Source organism: Passer domesticus, chromosome 29 (genome assembly GCF_036417665.1).
Source record: "Passer domesticus isolate bPasDom1 chromosome 29, bPasDom1.hap1, whole genome shotgun sequence".
In the NCBI taxonomy this organism is placed as follows: Eukaryota; Metazoa; Chordata; class Aves; order Passeriformes; family Passeridae; genus Passer; species Passer domesticus.
This window is the reverse complement of record NC_087502.1, coordinates 1,586,775-1,603,930: the sequence shown is the minus strand read 5'-3', so window position 1 is coordinate 1,603,930 and position 17,156 is coordinate 1,586,775. Positions and strand designations below refer to the sequence as shown.

Below are 17,156 nucleotides of genomic sequence, written 5' to 3'. Positions count from 1 at the left end.
GATGAAATGAGCAATGTGAGTCCTTGGCTACAAATGTGGACCTGGGCTGTGGGGATCCATCTGCTCTCAGAAATATCTGGTGATCTTTAAGGAAAAGTTGGAAGCATGAACATCCTCCATTTGAGAAAAGTGAAAGCCCAGAGAACCTCCAAACAGAATGAAGAGACAGATCATCTTCCCTCAGTCTCCAGCCATCACTTTGCCTCACAGAACTCTCTCTGTTCTCCCAGAAGGCAGCAGAAGTGTCAAGGGATTCTCATGTCCAAGAATAGCAGGAGAGATATGTGGGGAGCGTAGAAACAAAACTTCAGGACTCTTAATTGTAGAAGCGTGTTGGTGTGTGTTACAGAGGAGGGTGCATGGGAACTAACTTTGATTGTGGATACAGGTATCTCTGCTAACTCTTCACTGTCCTTTCTCCATAAACAGGTCCCCATGTGCAGCCCCAGCAAATGTCCAACAGCAGCTCCATCAGCCACTTCCTCCTGCTGGCACTGGCAGACACGCGGCAGCTGCAGCTCCTGCACTTCTGCCTCTTGCTGGGCATCTCCCTGGCTGCCCTCCTGGGCAACGGCCTCATCATCAGTGCCGCAGCCTGTGGCCACCACCTGCACACGCCCATGTTCTTCTTCCTGCTCAACCTGGCCCTCAGCGACCTGGGCTCCATCTGCACCACTGTCCCCAAAGCCATGCACAATTCCCTCTGGGACACCAGCACCATCTCCTACAAAGGATGTGCTGTACAGCTCTTTCTGTTTATCTTCTTCATTGGAGCAGAGTATTTCCTCCTGACCATCATGTACTTCAACTGCTACGTGTCCATCTGCAAACCCCTGCACTACGGGACCCTCCTGGGCAGCAGAGCTTGTGCCCACATGGCAGCAGCTGCCTGGGCCAGTGCCTTTCTCAATGCTCTGCTGCACATGGCCAATACATTTTCCCTGCCCCTGTGCCAGGGCAATGCCTTGGGCCAGTTCTTCTGGGAAATCCCACACATCCTCAAGCTCTCCTGATCCAAATCCTACCTCAGGGAACTTGGGCTTATCATGATTAGTGTCTTTTTAGCCTCTGCATGCTTTGTGTTCATTGTTTTCTCCTACGTGCCGATCTTCAGGGCTGTGCTGAGGATCCCCTCTGAACAGGGACAGCACAAAGCCTTTTCCACCTGCCTCCCTCACCTGGCCGTGCTCTCCCTATTCCTCAGCACTGCAGCCTTTGCCTACCTGAATCCTCCTCCATGTCCTCCCCATCCCTGGATCTGGTGGTGTCAGTTCTGTACTCAGTGGTGCCTCCAGCCCTGAACCCCCTCATCTACAGCCTGAGGAGCCAGGAGCTCAAGGCTGCAGTGTTGAGAGTGATGAGTGGAGGTTTCAGAAACACTGAACTGCTGGCCAGTTTCTGCAAATCTATTGTAATAGAAGTAATTTTTGATACTGCTTGTTGGTTTCATTTTGGAGGCTCTGTTTCTTTGTTTTCTTTCTCAATATTGTCCACAAAGAAATGCCATTGTTTGTGCCATTTCTCATTTTGTTTCTCTCCACCTTCCCTGTGGCCACAGACTGTGTCAGTGAGGGGCTGCACTCTCAGTGGTTTTAAATGAAAGAAAGTATTTCCCACCAGAGATCCTCCTTTTGTTGCCTTCTCTGGAGCTGCAGCAGCAATGTCTGTCTGCAGAGCTGGGGCAGATCAGTGCTGGCACAGCAGCTGTGCCCAGCAGCAGCAGCAGCACTTGGTGTTGCCAGTGCTGCTCTCGTGCCCCTGCCCTCTCGGGATCTCCTCTGGTCAAGGTGAGCCCGAGGTGTGTTAAAAGTCTCTTTTTCCAACCCAGCTGTCAAAGAAGGAGTCAGAAGTCTTCAGCTCGCGTTCTCAAGGTTCTTTATTATTTCTTATCTAAAGCATTTTCTGTCTGGCCTGCCGAGGTCTGTTCAGCAGGTCAGTCCAAGGAACGCTACTCTGCCCTGAGGCGGTGCAATCTCTTTATACTAAAAACTAAATGTAATTTATTTGCAGTTATTTTCCATTACCTATCATCTATGTTGGACAGTGACTTTCTGCTTTACACCAATCCTAGGGTGCTACCATCACCAAGAGGATGGAGGCCAGGAAGAAGAAGGAAGAAGAACAGGACAATGCCCAAATCCCTCCATCTTGTCCCCTAGACCCCCATAGTAGAATTCTTCCAAATTCCACCTTTCACCTTGTGACAACTACTGTTATGCTGCTTAAAGTTTTATGACTTGTAATTCTTCAAATAAAGTTGGTAATTTGCTCCATGGGTGGAACTCAAAGCCGCAGGGGTCTTTGGCTGCATGCCAGGACTCCCGAGCCCCCTGCCCGGGTCTCGAGCCATCCAGGGCACCCAGAGGGATGTCCTGGGTTCCGACACTGCCCCACTGAAATAAATGGGGCAGGAGATCTTTCTCCTTTCTAATGCCTTTATTAAAAAGAATCAGCTCAGGTGGGGAGAAATCGACGGGTCGTGTCCACGCCGCCTGTGCTCCCAGGAGTGGCACGGAGGAGGAGGAGGAGGATGCAGCTGTGTCCGCTGGTCTGCAGGCAGAGCTGGGGCTTCCATCCTCATGGGGAGTTGGAAATTCCCCTTTTTTGGTCTAACATTCCAGGTCCTCTTTCTAGTTAAGACCTTTTGAGGTTAGGGTGAGAAGTAAAAGGATCTTAGCAGATAATGGATGAAGTTCCTCGTCCTTAGACGTCACTTAGGTCTCTTAATTCCATGTTGGCTCGTTGTTTTTAGGGTTTTTTTCCTGGAACACTGCAAAATCTGGTGAAATGCATTCTCATCTGCGTACTAGCTCTGATGTCACTCCCCCCACTGCTACCTGTGGGGTCTGGTGTCACTCCCTGGCAAGAATCAGGGGACAATGGCTAATCACCAACCATGAACAGGTAATTGAAGAAGAACTCTTAACAATAGGTGGCTGCAACATGCAGGTATCCTTCAATTCAACAGCAACCAAAGCAACTTGTTTAACTTGTTTAACTTTGCAACCTTAAAAAAAAAGGATAACTTTTTACTCATAACAGCGCTCAATATTCTGGGGCGCTGCAGCGGGGTGGCCTCGATGGCCGCGAGGGCCGTGGGGGTGGCCTGGGCTCAGGGCTGGGCGGGGGTCGTGGCTGGCACCCAAAAAACCACGCCGGGTTTCCGCCAGGCGGAGAAATACGCGCTGGGGGTGGGGGGTGCGGACCCCCACCGGGGAGGTTTGGGGGACCTCATCCTGCTCAAGGACAATCACCGAGCGCTGGCGGCGGCAGCGGGGGGGCTCGAGCAGGTGGGGACACCGAACTCGGGAGGATAATGGGCGGGGGCTTGAATTGGGGGGGTTCTGGTTGCGCGGGGGGCTGCAGAATTTGGGCAGTAATGGCGGCAGGACCCCTGGATTGTGGGGTGCTAGGGGGAGAAACCCAGAGATTTGGGGGTCAGGAGCCCAGTTTGGGGGGGAGATTGGTGGGGGGAGCCTTGAATTGGCAGTTTCTGGGTGGTAAGAGTGACAACCCCAGTTTTGGCGGTGTGGGATGGGGGGAACATGAGATAAGGAGTAAATGAGGGGGTTTTGGTGGAGGGGGCTCAGTTTTGTGAGGAGTGATGGTTTGGGGTACCCCAAATTTCAAGGGTGGTGGGGAAGCACCAATACTTGAAGGGGGTACCAATTTTGGGACAAACTCCTGGATTGGGGTATTCTGGGCATGGATGGATGGGGGAGGATCCCTGGATTGTGCAGGGGGTGGGTCCCAGTTTGGGAGGGAAATTGGAGATAACCCCTAAACTGTGAGGGATGGTGTGTTGGGTAACTCTAAATTTGGGTGTTTGTAGGTGAGGCCACCCCAATTTTGGGATCAGGGGACACCCTTGAATTGGGGGGCTCTGGGGAGAGGACCCCAATGTGTGGAGATTAGTATGGGAAGGGTGATGGGGGGGTCCTAATTTTGAGTCAATGCCTGGGGGCAGCCCCCATTTTACCCCTCCCCATATTGGTCTGAGGGATTGGGTGTCGATCTGGGGCTCCCCCTGACCCCCCTGTTCCCCAGATGATTTTGGGGGTGTGCCGGGCCGGGGGCTTCACCCGCCGGTTGGAGGTCGAGTGCTCGAGGGTGGAGGAGGCGCTGGCGGATGCGGGGGCTGGGGCTGACATCATCCTGCTGGACAACCTGGCCCCACAGGTGAGCCCCAAAATTGGAGCAGGGTCAATAATCGTAGGACCCCAAAAAAAGGGGGTTGGACTTTCAAAATGGGAATAAACCCCAAAAACAGGGCACAGATTTCCCAAAAAGTGGGGTGGTAATGCCATAGATTTGACCTCTGCCCCCACCAGATGAGTTCCCAAAATCTGGCAGGGGCCCCCAAGAATGGGAGGACGACTCCCAGGTGTGAAGCTGGACCCCAAAATGGGGATCTGGACCCTTTAAAATGGGAGGCAGACCGGTGAAATGAGTTGAAGACCTCAAAAAGTGGGATGTAACCACACAGATCCAGATTCTGCTCTCCCTAGCTGAGCCCCCAGAATCGAGGGGAGCGGCAAAAATGGGGGACACCCAGGGATGAGGCTGCATGAGTAAAATGGGAATCTGCTGTAAATGTGGGGCAGCCCCAAAGATACGAGGGGCAATCCCAATTTTGGGGGGTCAGAGAGTTGGGTAATCCCAGTTTGGGGGATTTCTGGGTAGAGGCACCCTTGACTTGAGGAGTTTAGGTGGGGGGGCCACAATTTGGGGCTCAGTGGGTGGGCAAATGCGTGGATTGGAGGGGTTGGGTAGGGGGCCACAATTTTGGGGGGTTCTATGTGGAGGAACCACAGTTTGGGGGGTCAGTGGGTTGGAAAGCCCAAATTTAGGGTTGCTCTGGAGGTCACTGGTGGGTGGGGCCCCCAAGTGAGCAGATGTTGGGTGGGAAACCCCAATTTTTATTGGGTTTCTGGTTAAGGGGGATAACCCATGATGTGGAGGATTTGGGGTTGAACACTCCAATTTTGGAGCTCTGTGGGTGGAGTAATCCCTGAATTGGTGGTTTCTTGTGGGGGGACCCAAACTGGACAGATTTGGGTAGTGAGACCCCCATTTTGGGGGAGAATTCTGCACAACCCAGATGCATTGTACATCCTGATGCCCCGTGTGTCCCCAAATTTTGGGGAGGGCGTGCTCCCTGCTCACGGGGTGTCCCCCCCAGGAGCTGCACACGGGAGCGGTGCAGGTCAAGGCTGCACACCCGGGGTGATGGTGGAGGCCAGTGGGGGCATCGTTGTGGAGACCCTCCCCCAGTTCTTGGTGCCCCACATCGACGTGGTGTCCATGGGGTGTCTGACCCACAGTGCCCCCGCCCTGGACTTGGCACTGTGGGGGCTGGAACCCTAAAATCCATCCCAGGACCCTGAAAACCCACCCTAGAACCCCCAAAATCCAAGGTGGGACCTACAAAAACCTACTCCACAACCCCAAAACCCAACCTGAGATGCCCAAATCAATCCCAGGGAGAGCGAAACTCACTGTGAAACTCCAAAATCCACCCTGGGAATCCTCAAATCCCAAAGGTCCCCCTGCTGAGGGGACTGTAAAATCTGGCACTGAGTCCTCCCATCTGCCAGAGGCACCAATGCCTGAGACCTTCCCACATTCTGGGACGCTAAAATCCATCTTGGGACCCACAAAATGGGCTAGCATGGGACCAGTATGACACCAGGATGGGACCAGTACTTGACCAGGATTGGACTGATGTAGGACCAGTACAGGGCAGTGTGGGACCAGTAGAGACCAAGCCAAGCAAATGCAGGACCTTTATGGGACTGCTGCTGGAACATGATGGGCCAGTGCAGACAAACACAGGCCAGTACAAACCAGTAGGAGCCAGTAGAGAACAGCACAAACCAGTGTGGCACCAGTGCAGGCCAGTACAGCCCAGTGTGAGGGCTAGTGTGAGCACTGTACAAACACTGTGGAGCAGTATGGCAGCAGCATGGGGCCAGCAGAGCCCTGCATGAGCCAGTGCTGGATTGTACTGGACCAGTATGGGAACCAGTAAGGAGCTGTATAGGCCACTACAGGCAAGCACTGGGCCAGTATGAGAGCACTGTGGGTGACTGCAGGAGCAGAATGTGACCAGTACAGGCCAGTGTGGGACCAGTACTGGACCAGGAGTGGGCCATTGCAGGACCAGTATGGAATCAGGATGAGAGCAGTGAGGACCCATATGGAACCAGGATGGGACCAGTACACAACAGTACGGAACAGACCGGGACCAGTAAGGGAACATTAAAGACCAGCACAGGCCAATAGGAGACCAGTACAGGAGCAGCACGGGACCAGTACAAGCCTTTCAGTCTCACTTCCTGGAAAAATCCTGGAAAACATTTTCCTGGGAGCTGTTGCAAAGCCCTGGAGGACGAGGCCGGCCCCGGTCGGAGCCAGCGCGTCTCGGATTCCTCCTGGGACATGGTGACCCCCTGGCTGCCCACGGGGTGTAGGTGGAGAATCTGCATTCCAGCAAGGCTTTCCAGACTGTCTCTGCCAGGATCCTTCAGGACAAAGTGTTTATCCAGCCCCAGCTGGATAAACCTGCCGTGTGCTGGGTGACAATGGGCACAAGGCTGGGGCACAAAGGGTGACAGTGACTGGGGTGGCATCAGGCTGGCACCAGTCACTAGTGGGGTTCTGCAGGGCTCCATCCTCAGCCCTGTGCTCCCCAACATCTCCATAAATGGCTTGGACACAGGACTGGGAGGGATCCTCTGGAGAAGGGTGCAGGAGATTTTTCTCTAAGAAAGTGAATTATTTACCAGTTTTGAGGAAACTCTCAGCAAGAGCTGCAGCAAGAAGGAAAAACTACATGAATATGCAAAAAGGATAAGAACAACCATAAGAAAGCAGAACAACACCTGCCCCCCACAACCCTTGGAGCTTGGAAATGTACAGAAACACTTTGTGAGAGCTGTCCCTTTGTGATGCACAGGGGAGAGAAATGCCCCACCTGTCTCACCTGACGCTGTTAGCCTGGTTCAGGGCCAATCGGATATTTGCTTCTGGACTTTCTACGACTGTATTTTAATTATGGAATAAATTCTCCTTAATAATAAAAAAAAGCTAATTCATTTAAAACATGCAGGATTCCTGGGACCCTCATCAGGGACCCCAAAATATCTCTTTGTGCCTCTTCAGGTCCAGGCCCAGCTGATGCCAAAGAAGGAAATGTGCCCTCAGCCCAGGGACGCTCAGCATGGGCTCCCCCATCCCCTCGGGGCCCCGCCGCTGGGCACAGCAGCCCCTGCCTGGCTCCTGCCTGCCCACACCGTGGCCATCCACGGCTGCTCCTGGGCATGGAGCTCAGCCAGTGCTGCTGCCGGGTGGGCTTTGCTGCTGCTACCACCCGGACATAGCTGTGACAACTCCATCTCTTCATTTGAACATAAAATGTGGGCCAAGCCCTGCCCTGCCAGGCAAGGGCTGCCCACCTTCAGTCCTGGCTGGGGAACAGGACCAGGGGGCTCGGGGGCAGAGGGTCTCGTTGTGGAGGGGTGGGTTTTGGGACGGCCTCGTGACGCTGCTGCAGCCAGGTGGAGATGGATCTCAGGGCTGGACTTTTCCTTTCCGGGGAGGGAGCTTGTCCTGCCTGGCAGTTGTGTCCAAGGGCTGGGCCAGTCCCCCCAGTCGAGCTCACTGCTCTGTGTTCTACACACTGGGCCAGGAGATCACATCCAAGGATTTCTGAGCTCCTCAGGCACTGTCAGCCACAGCCCACGATGCTGAGGAGTGAGTGATCTCTGGCTGGAGACGAGTACCCCACTCCCTCCTGTCAGCAGCTTCCCAGCTGGAAGTTTGGCACCTTGAGAGGGCCCTGAATCACACAGCCCTTTTGTTTCACAGGAAAGGTGAAGCCTTTACTTCACCATTTGCTCTTCATGTGCAATGGAAGGCTCTGCTTCCTCTTGTGGTCCTCAAAGTACACAGTCAGTCAATAACAGAGCGGGGGAAACCATCCGAGCTCTTCAATGCTTTGATATGCCAAAGGAAACCTTGAGGAGCACACGGTGGGTCTGTGCTGCCTGACCAAGCCAGAGGCCTTCCATGATGGAGTGGCTGCCTCAGTGCACAAGGGAAGAGCTACAGATGCCACCACTCTGCACTTCTGTAATGCCCTGGCCACATCAGCCCTGCCCAGCACCCTTGTCCCGCGTTTGGTGAGCTGTGGATCTGATGGAGGCACAGTTTGGAGAATGAGGCATTGCCTGCCTGGTCACATCCAGGGGGTTGTGGACAATGGCTCAGAGGCCCGATGGATGTCAGTGACCAGTGGTGTCCCTCAGGGCGACAGCAAAACCATGCCTGGACACTGGGAACTCAATGTCCTGATGGTGCTGCTGGACAAGAGAGCTGGAGATGCCTCCCAAACAGAACTGTTCTCATTCCCCAAGTCTTTCAGCCTTGCTCAATGAACGAGCAGCTTTTAAAAAAAAAAAAATCTCTTTTTTTATCCTTCTCGTATGAAGTTTTAATGAGAAAGAGATTTTATTTTATACAGTTATATTTAGCAAATACATTAAATTGCAGATGCTTATAAGATACTAAGTACTGGAACTGAAGCCAATTCCTCCCTGACCGACATTTATGAGTGCCTGCTCTCAGGGAGGAATCAGAAGGGCCTGTCCAGAGGGTGGGAGCAGATGTATGCCCTCTTCTCCAGGAGCTGCTTTCCAGCTTTTTAATGGAATCATCCAGGTTTTCATTGGCGTCTGTGGAGAAAGAGAGAAAAGTCAACTAAGGGACCACAAAGAGCTGTTGTAAATTTCTTTCGAGAAGTGTTTTTCAATGCAAATGCAAGAGTGTGAGGGCCAGGAAGAAACTGAAAATTCTTTTCTGAAAAAGATTGGTTATTACAGATAGAGCTTCAGAGAGCCAATGCCCAACTGGTCAGTACTTCCCAAAGAGTCCAAATCCCTCATTTCTATCAGCTACTTGTCAGGAGTATATACATGAAATGTAGATAGTATATTCCTCAATAAAGACACCTGGCAGTTGGCTTTAGCTATGCAGTTAAGAGACTGTTTTCAACAGGTTCCAGCTCTGCTGTTTGTTTCAATTAAAAGCAGAACCAAACTCTTCTGTTGGTCACATCAAACCAACATAAGTTTCAGGAGTCTCTGAAAGACATAAGAGTGTCAACATTATTTCATTTTATAGTACTTACAGTCTTTTAATTCAGCCATGGGTTAATTAGGCCATCACTGACTATATCAAATAACTGGAAAAAGCACTGGAAAAGAAGTTTTTTAACAATTAAGATTTAAAAGCTAATGAATGAACTTCCTAACAAAAACTATCTAGTTAGACTACAGTGATTGAAACATCTCAAAGCTCTTTGATAATGGAGCCCTGAACCCCAGTCATGTGCAGTGCAGCCTCAGCTCTCCCTTTGAGGCCAGAGAACTGCCAAGGCTCAGGGCTGGGATGAGCCTTCGCCCAAAACTGGCTCCAAAACTGGTTGGGAATCAATCCATAGCAGGGCTCACACAAAGAGCAAAGTCTCAAGGCCAAAGCCAAACCTTCATCACGTTGGATTTATTTTAACACTGATCTGGAGCAAATTTCCTTCTCCTGCAACACCACTGTTACCATGAAACTTTACACGAGCAACAAAATAAGCACTGTCCTCTTCTGTCCTAAGCTGTGCTGCCCAAATACTGTGGAGAACTTGCTCTGCCTCTGCCCCGTGCCCCTGGGGCTGCTCTTGGCCAGGCAGCCTCAGTGGGAGCCAGCTCTGGCTGCAGCCCCAGTGGGCCCCCAGGACAAGGCCCAGCAATTGAGAGGCCACTGGAAGCACTGGGCAGCAGCAGAACCCTCAGCAGAGTTATTTGGACAACCATGGACTGGCCACAACTCCACAGTAGCATGACTCCCAGTCAGGCTACCTATGCAGGAGCAGAGTTATAAGAAAACTGTGGAGAAAAATCAACAACTGACCGTCTGAGCTCGTACAACTTGCGAATGCCAAGATAGCAGCCTATCAGCACAAGTGGCACAGTGATCACTGTCACCACCGTGCCTAACATGCAGGACCTGCGCACATCCGGGGGGCAGACAATTCTTGGGAGGCGCACTGGATCCGGGGCATATATTCCTGTTTCATTGATAACGTCTGTGGGAGCAATGGGGAGCGTGAGCCCGTGCTGTGCTGCACTGCTGAGCTGGCAGCAAGGTGGGTACGGGCAGGACATTCTCTGTTTCCCCCAGAGCTGGGGCCTGCAGGCACCTTGCCGCCCCTGGGCACAGGCTGTGCCACCCAACAAAGCCCAGCAGGCCGGGAGGAGAGCCCGGGGGCAGCGCAGCTGCTTGGGCAGTGGCTGCTGCCAGGGACACGGGCCAAAGCCATCCCTGAGCAGCCACTGCCACCCCTGGCCCTCCCTGCCCCGTGACAGCTCTCCCAGCCCCAGGGGACAGGCTCAGACCCCGTCAGGAGGCATGGGAGCCTTGCACTCCCCCTCTGCACTTTCCCCACCATGGCCACCCTGTGCAGCTGCTCCCAGCTTTTGGGACGTGTCTCCCATGGAAGGAGCCCAGCAGGACTGCTGAGCCTGGCTGAGCCTGGCACACCAATCACCTTCTGTGGCACTGTCTGGCATCTCCTCCCTTTGTGCATCGGTGGCTGGCACTGAGCCATCGCTTCCTCCAGGAAGTGCTGCCTTCCGCAAACCTTTTTGGTCCATGTCTGGAGAAAGGATAAAGGACAGCTGGATCTGGTGGAACCATTCCTGATTAGGGTGGTGGCATCTTCAGGAAACACTATGTGTCAATGATATGGATAAGTATCAGGGAAAGGCCAAGGCTTTTGGGGCTGCTCCAGGGCCCTCCCTTCTCCAAATAGTTGCCTCTCTGGATCTACCCAGAGACCAGGAAGTTGCAGGGGATCTCAGGGTGTGCATGCCCTTTGGTGAAGGTTGGGCTCCCTGTCAGCTGATGCCAAATGCCTTCCTGCAGGGGCTGGGCAGAAGCTGCAGCCAGGCCAGGCTGGGAAACAGCCCTGCAGGGCGTGAAAGCAGCAGCAGCAGCAGCAGCGGGGCAGTGAGGCTGCCATGGATCCCTTCCCACTGTGCCGGGCACAGCGTGTCCAGATGTGCAGCCAAAGCCCCCGGCTGCTGAGTCCCAGGGGAAGCATGAGGGAAATGCACCCACCACGTTGTCTCTCCTGTTCAGTAAAGATTTGGTCCAGTCGTTTGGATTCCTCCAGGGACTCACTCTGTTTTATAGGTTTTTTCCTCCCTCTCAGAGGACCTTAAGAGAAAGTATTTCCATTTCTCCAGAAATGGATTCCACAGAAGCAGGGCTCAGCCTGTGGGGACAGCAGGGGTAACCTACTCACCCCTGCCATGGGAGCTGGGCTTGTGTGCAGCAACCAGCCCTGGAGCTTGAAAAGTCCTCCCTGCAGACACACCTGTAACTCAACAGCCACACAAGCTCCTGTCACCTGGTTCCTGACAGTTTGTCAATGATTATTCTCGGAGGGGAAGTTGAGAACTTACCTGCAGAAGCTCCCAAGGGTTCCAAACCACCTTCCATCCCAGCTGCTGGAGAACCTATCCCAGCACCCTCACCTAGGAAAGGGAGCATAGATCAGAACCCATTTCCATGGTGTGCTGGGGTCCCTCTCTGCTTTTGGGGACTGGGCACTGCAAGGTGGTCGGGTAAGGCCATGGGAGCCAGATGTCAATGGACAAGGCCAAAGCTGCACAGGGGCCTGGGGAGCTCTGGACTGGCTCTGGTCACTCTCCACCCTCTTTGCAGGCCCTGTGAAACATCCCTGGAGGGGCACGCACTGACACACAGCAGCAGAGAGGGCAGCTGAATCCTCAGCAGGGCTCAGGCCCAGAGGCACAGCAATTACCTGCTGGGCCTGTGCCTGGCATCGCCTCCCTTCCTGCAGCAGAGGCTGCCAATGATCCACTGCTTCCTCTGGGAAACTCAGTCTTCAGCAGAGCCTTTCGTTTCATCTCTGCAGAAAGAAAAGGCAACAGTTGGATTAGGTGCAGATGTTCCCCTTTCTGGGAGTTGGAATCTTCAGGAGACAATACTGGTCAAACTGATGGATAAGGATCTGGAAATCATAAAAACTTTTGGGATTGGACAGGGCACTCTCTTGTCCAAACAGCTGCCATTCCTGATCTGCCTGGTGACCGGAAAATTGCAGAGGATTTCAGGCCAGTGTTGCAGTTTGGGCAGCCTGTCAGCTGATGCCAAATGCCTTCCTGCAGAGGCTGGGCAGAAGCTGCAGCCAGGCCAGGCTGGGAAACAGCCCTGCAGGGCGTCAAAGCAGCAACGGGGCAGCGAGGCTGCCATGGATCCCTTCCCGCTGTGCCGGGCACGGCGTCTCCAGATGTGCAGCCAGAGCCCCCGGCTGCTGAGTCCCAGGGGAAGCATGAGGGAAATGCACCCACCACGACGTCTCTCCAGGTCACTCAGCATCTTGTCCAGAAGTTTGGCTGCCTGCAGCGACTTGCTGTCTCCTGTGTCTTGGTTCTTCCATCTAGGAAGACCTTAATGGAAAGTGATTGAATTTCTCCTTCAGGCCCGAGTGGCAGTGAGGGCACCTGGGTGATTGGTGTCCTCCAAGGCACTCCCTCAGCTCTGCCTCCCACTCAGGAGCAGGGGCAGGGGGAGCACGTGCCTGCAGTGGCCTGACACTGGGATGGAAGGAGCCCCTTGCAGGCCATTCAGGGCAGAAAGGACTCCTTGGAGCTGCCAGCAGCTCTAAACCCAGCCCCGGGCAGGCCCAGATCTTGGCAGTGGCAGCAGGAGCAGCTCAGGCTCCCAGGGGCTGGCAAAGGAGCTGCCAAAGGCTCAGCCCCGGGGCACAGCCCTGGGCCCGGCCCCTTCCCTCTCTGCTCTTCTCCCTGGTTGCACAGAGCACACAGAAGGACACACTGGCATTGCACACGGGATGAAGATGGACAGCTAAATGCTCCTTCCTCCCAGTGACAGTGATCCTGTGGGATCCCTCAGAGCCTCAGTGGGGAGCAGGGCAAATTTTCGAGATTCTTTCAATCCTGAGATTATGTTGAGGGAAATGCCAGATGACTGAGCTCTTGTCGCATGGACACAGAGTATTTTCTCTGAAAGGCTCACAGAGAAGTTACCTCCAGCATTCTCCGGGGGTTTCAAGTCATTATCTGATAAGGCATCCAGATACTCCATGACACCATCCCAGTCTAGAAAGGAGCAAAGATCAGAACCATTTCCATGGTGTTCTGGGATCCCCCTCTGTCTTGGGAAACTGGGCACTGCAAGGGGGTCAGGTAAGGCCTTGGCTGCCAGATGTCAGTGGACAAGGCCAAAGCTGCACAGGGGCCTTGGGAGCTCTGGAATGGCTCTGGTCACTCTCCACTCTCTTTGCAGGCCCTGTGCAACATCCCTGGAGTGGTGGCTGGAGGAGCCCAGGGCCCGTGGGGGCTCTCTCACTCCCACAGAGGAAACCCTCCCTAAAGCCCTGGGCAAAACCAACGCCAGCGCTTCCCGGGGAGCAGGGAGCGCTGTGCCAGGAAAGGGGAGCCAGGCTGCCGGCTCACCTGCTCCCCGCGCTTGCAGCGGAGCAGCCTGGGCAGCCCTGGCAGGCAGGGCCACGGCCAGGAGGAGCAGAAGTAGGAGGCGCAGAGCAAGGGTCATGGTGCCTTGCCCTCTGCCAGTCCCGCAGCTCTTGCTGCCACCGCTGTCCTGTCACCTCTGTCCCAACGTCAGCACCGCTGCTGCCACCGCCGCTGCTGCCGCAACAGTTGTGCTCAAGGACTGACTGCTGGCTCCTTGTGCTGCTGTGCAACCACGGGGCTCTGGCACCTCTGTGACCTCAGGGCCTGCTGTGTCCTCAGCCTCCTGTGACCCCTGAGCCTGTTGTGACCTCATGCCCTTAGCTGTACCCCCAGAGTGTGCCTCCATCTGTATGAATGGATTGCCCCAAATGTAAATGTTTTGCTTCATCAATGAGCCATTGCTCAGCAAAATTTGTGTTTTGCCTACTGACATTGGTGGTCAGGCTGTGTTCCTGGAGATGCTCTTGATGGCTTTCCACTTTTCCTGGGCATGGCCCTGGAGGAGGTCCAGGCCTAGACGATGCCACAGAAGGAAATGTGCCCTCAGCCCAGGGACGCTCAGCATGGGCTCCCCCATCCCCTCGGGGCCCTGCCACTGGTCACAGCAGCCCCTGCCTGGCTCCTGCCTGCCCACACCGTGGGCATCCACGGCTGCTCCTGGGTATGGAGCTGAGCCAGTGCTGCTGCCGGGTGGGCTTTGCTGCTGCTACCACCAGGACACTGGGTCACAGCTCCATCTCTCTACTGCAACAGAAGAGCTGATTTGGGAAGTGCTGTGCTGCCCCATTTCTTCAGCCCCTGCCCACACCCACAGTGGGACTGGGCCGCTCCCAGAAAACTGTCGAATCTGGGCTGTGGCTGCAGGGCACAGCTGCTCTACAGCACAGGTGGACTGCCTTGGGGGTAGGACTGCCCTGAGGGTAGGGACAAGGAACAGGGTGAAGTCTTCTCTATGTTTTCCGAAGGTGATTATTCTACAGACTATCAGGGCAACACCAACACTGCATGAAAGGAATACACCAACATACAAACTTGGCAGGGTCCCAGGGCAGGATACAATCTTTAGCCAATTGGGAGAAACTGAGGGTGCAACACCAGGCGGGGAATACAAGGTTTAAACCAATTGGGGATTACAGGGGAGGGGAAGAACTTAAACAAACCAATGGGGTTCCGAAGGATACAGAATTGATAGGGAAGTTTCTAGAGCAAGGGGCAGGCTTGGAGAGGGACTGACATGCAATGGGAGGAGGATCAGTGAACTAAAGGGCAGGTCTTTGGAGAGATGGACAAGTGGGGCAAAACCAACAACACATGGGGGAAAGGAGCAACCCATTGGTAATAAAATAAGGTAAAACAATACAAAATAAGGGGAGGAGTATAAAACTGACTGCTAGGACGGAATTACAATCAAAGACATGAACTGCAGTGGGGAAGCTCTGAGTCAGGGTTCAGTTGAGCATTTCCAAATTATTTCCTGGCAGAAACAGATAGCCAAACTTGCCCGTTATCACATGCAAACAGAGGGTTCCCCAACAGCAACCCATTATGAAGCTCTTCTGGGAATGAGGAACACGTGTTGTGGTGCCGGCTGCATCTGTGGGAGCAATGGGGAGCGTGAGCCCGTGCTGTGCTGCACTGCTGAGCTGGCAGCACGGTGGGTACAGGCAGGACGTTGTCTGTTTCCCCCAGAGCTGGGGCCTGCAGGCACCTTGCCGCCCCTGGGCACAGGCTGTGTCACCCAACAAAGCCCAGCAGGCCGGGAGGAGAGCCCGGGGGCAGCGCAGCTGCTTGGGCAGTGGCTGCTGCCAGGGACACGGGCCAAAGCCATCCCTGAGCAGCCACTGCCACCCCTGGCCCTCCCTGTCCCATGACAGCTCCCCCAGCCCCAGGGGACAGACTGTCAAAAAGTCCACAGCCAGCAAAGAGATTGTCCCAGGAATTGTGTGCTGCTTTTCCTCCCTCCAGTTGTAAATCCCTCAGACTGCTGGAAATGACCACACGTGGTCTGATCAGCCCCCATGCTTTTCCAGTCTGCTCTCAGAAATTCTGCAACAAATCCACTAACAAATTCTAGGTTACATCTGTGAATTGCATGCTACAGTTTCCTTCATGTTTTTCCCAATACCTGGAAGTTTCTATATAAAGTAATGCCCTTGAGAATCTCTGTTTCTTTTCAGGTTTTTTTTTGTTGTGTTGTTGTTTTTTTTTTAATTAAGACAGATGAAACAGCCTTATTGGTTTTAGTTTTGGCAGGTCTGTTTTTTTTTCTCTGCATGATGGTTTACTTATTATCTACATTTAAGATTGTTTTTATTTATGGTTTTTTTGTTCCCCAAGCAATTTTTTTACTGTCTTTTGTTCACTTCTTAGTTAATGTTCCATAGATGAATAGTTTGGACTCTCTTTTTATAGGAATGTAAAGGTCTCAGAAAACTGTATTTTTAATTTTGATGACATTCTCTCTCCCCGCTCCTAGCCTTTACAATGATCCTTTTTGAAACATCACTGAGGATAAGTAGAGTTATTTGGGAAATAACCAATTGGCTTGGCTTAACTTGGGTATTGGATTATTATTTTCAGTCCTATAAACCTACATTGGTTCAAGGTTCACACCACGGTCCTGATTTGTGGCTCACTGCATGGATGCCTGTCTGAATTAAAACAGTGTTTGTGAGGCAGCTGAAGAGCTTAGACCTCAGAGATTAAAATTCCTGGGAGGAGGAGGAGGAGGTGCAGGAAGAAAGGATAAAATCCTGTTTCAAAAGCTGTTTTCTCACTTCTAGTATGCCAGAAGTATGGTAGACTACACCTATCTTCAAATGTCATTTACTTACAGAACAACTCTCTACAGTGCCAGACTCCAGGAGAAATGACTCAACACTTTGCCTCCCAATGCATCAGCTTTAATTCTAGTGAGAGGTAGGCCTTAATTACAGTCCGATTAGAGCAAATCAACAGAGCAGTCTTGCCATTGTGTGAGTGGCAAGAGGAATTTGCTTGTGAACAGATGAATATGTCCCGCTCAGTAATGAACAAAATTTGCCTTGACTTGGAAGAAAGTAGACAAGGAGCAATGCAGTATTGGGGTTTATCCAGGGATAAATGGGGCAAGAAGCTGTAACAACTTACCTGTTTTACAGAACACAAGTACTGATATGGCAAATAATGAACCCACATGAAGGGATCTTCAGGACATTCCTTTGTTTCTTAACTGGAAATGGGCAGCAAAATGCTGGCATTTATCTGAACTGGAAGCCGTGTTCCTCTCCTGTTTCTCCTTGAGCACACTCTGTGTTATTTGCAGTCTTCACTGCCCAGCTCATTAATCCTCTCGTGGCCAATTGCTAAAGGGCACAACTACCAAAATACAGGTGCCAGCACAATCAGCCCAGCACTAATGCAGCACTGCTTTGATGGTGCACAGGAGCACAGAATGGCTTGGGTTGGAAGGGACATTTAAAGGCCATCTAGTTCCAATGCCCTGCAGTGAGCAGGGACACCTTGAACTAGGTCAGGTTGCTCAGAGCAGGAGCTTGACTGTCTGCAGGGATGGATGTCCATCTCTCTGGGCAACCTGTG

General features: G+C 53.0%; 1 protein-coding gene and 1 pseudogene across 1 annotated transcript in view; both read left to right on the top strand.

Moving 5' to 3' along the window:
* LOC135287382 (zinc finger protein 664-like) overlaps nucleotides 1–17,156 on the top strand; it is a 257,242-nt gene that overhangs the window by 117,326 nt on the left and 122,760 nt on the right. The window lies entirely within an intron of this gene.
* On the top strand, nucleotides 661–6,022 carry LOC135287424 (nicotinate-nucleotide pyrophosphorylase [carboxylating]-like; annotated as a pseudogene).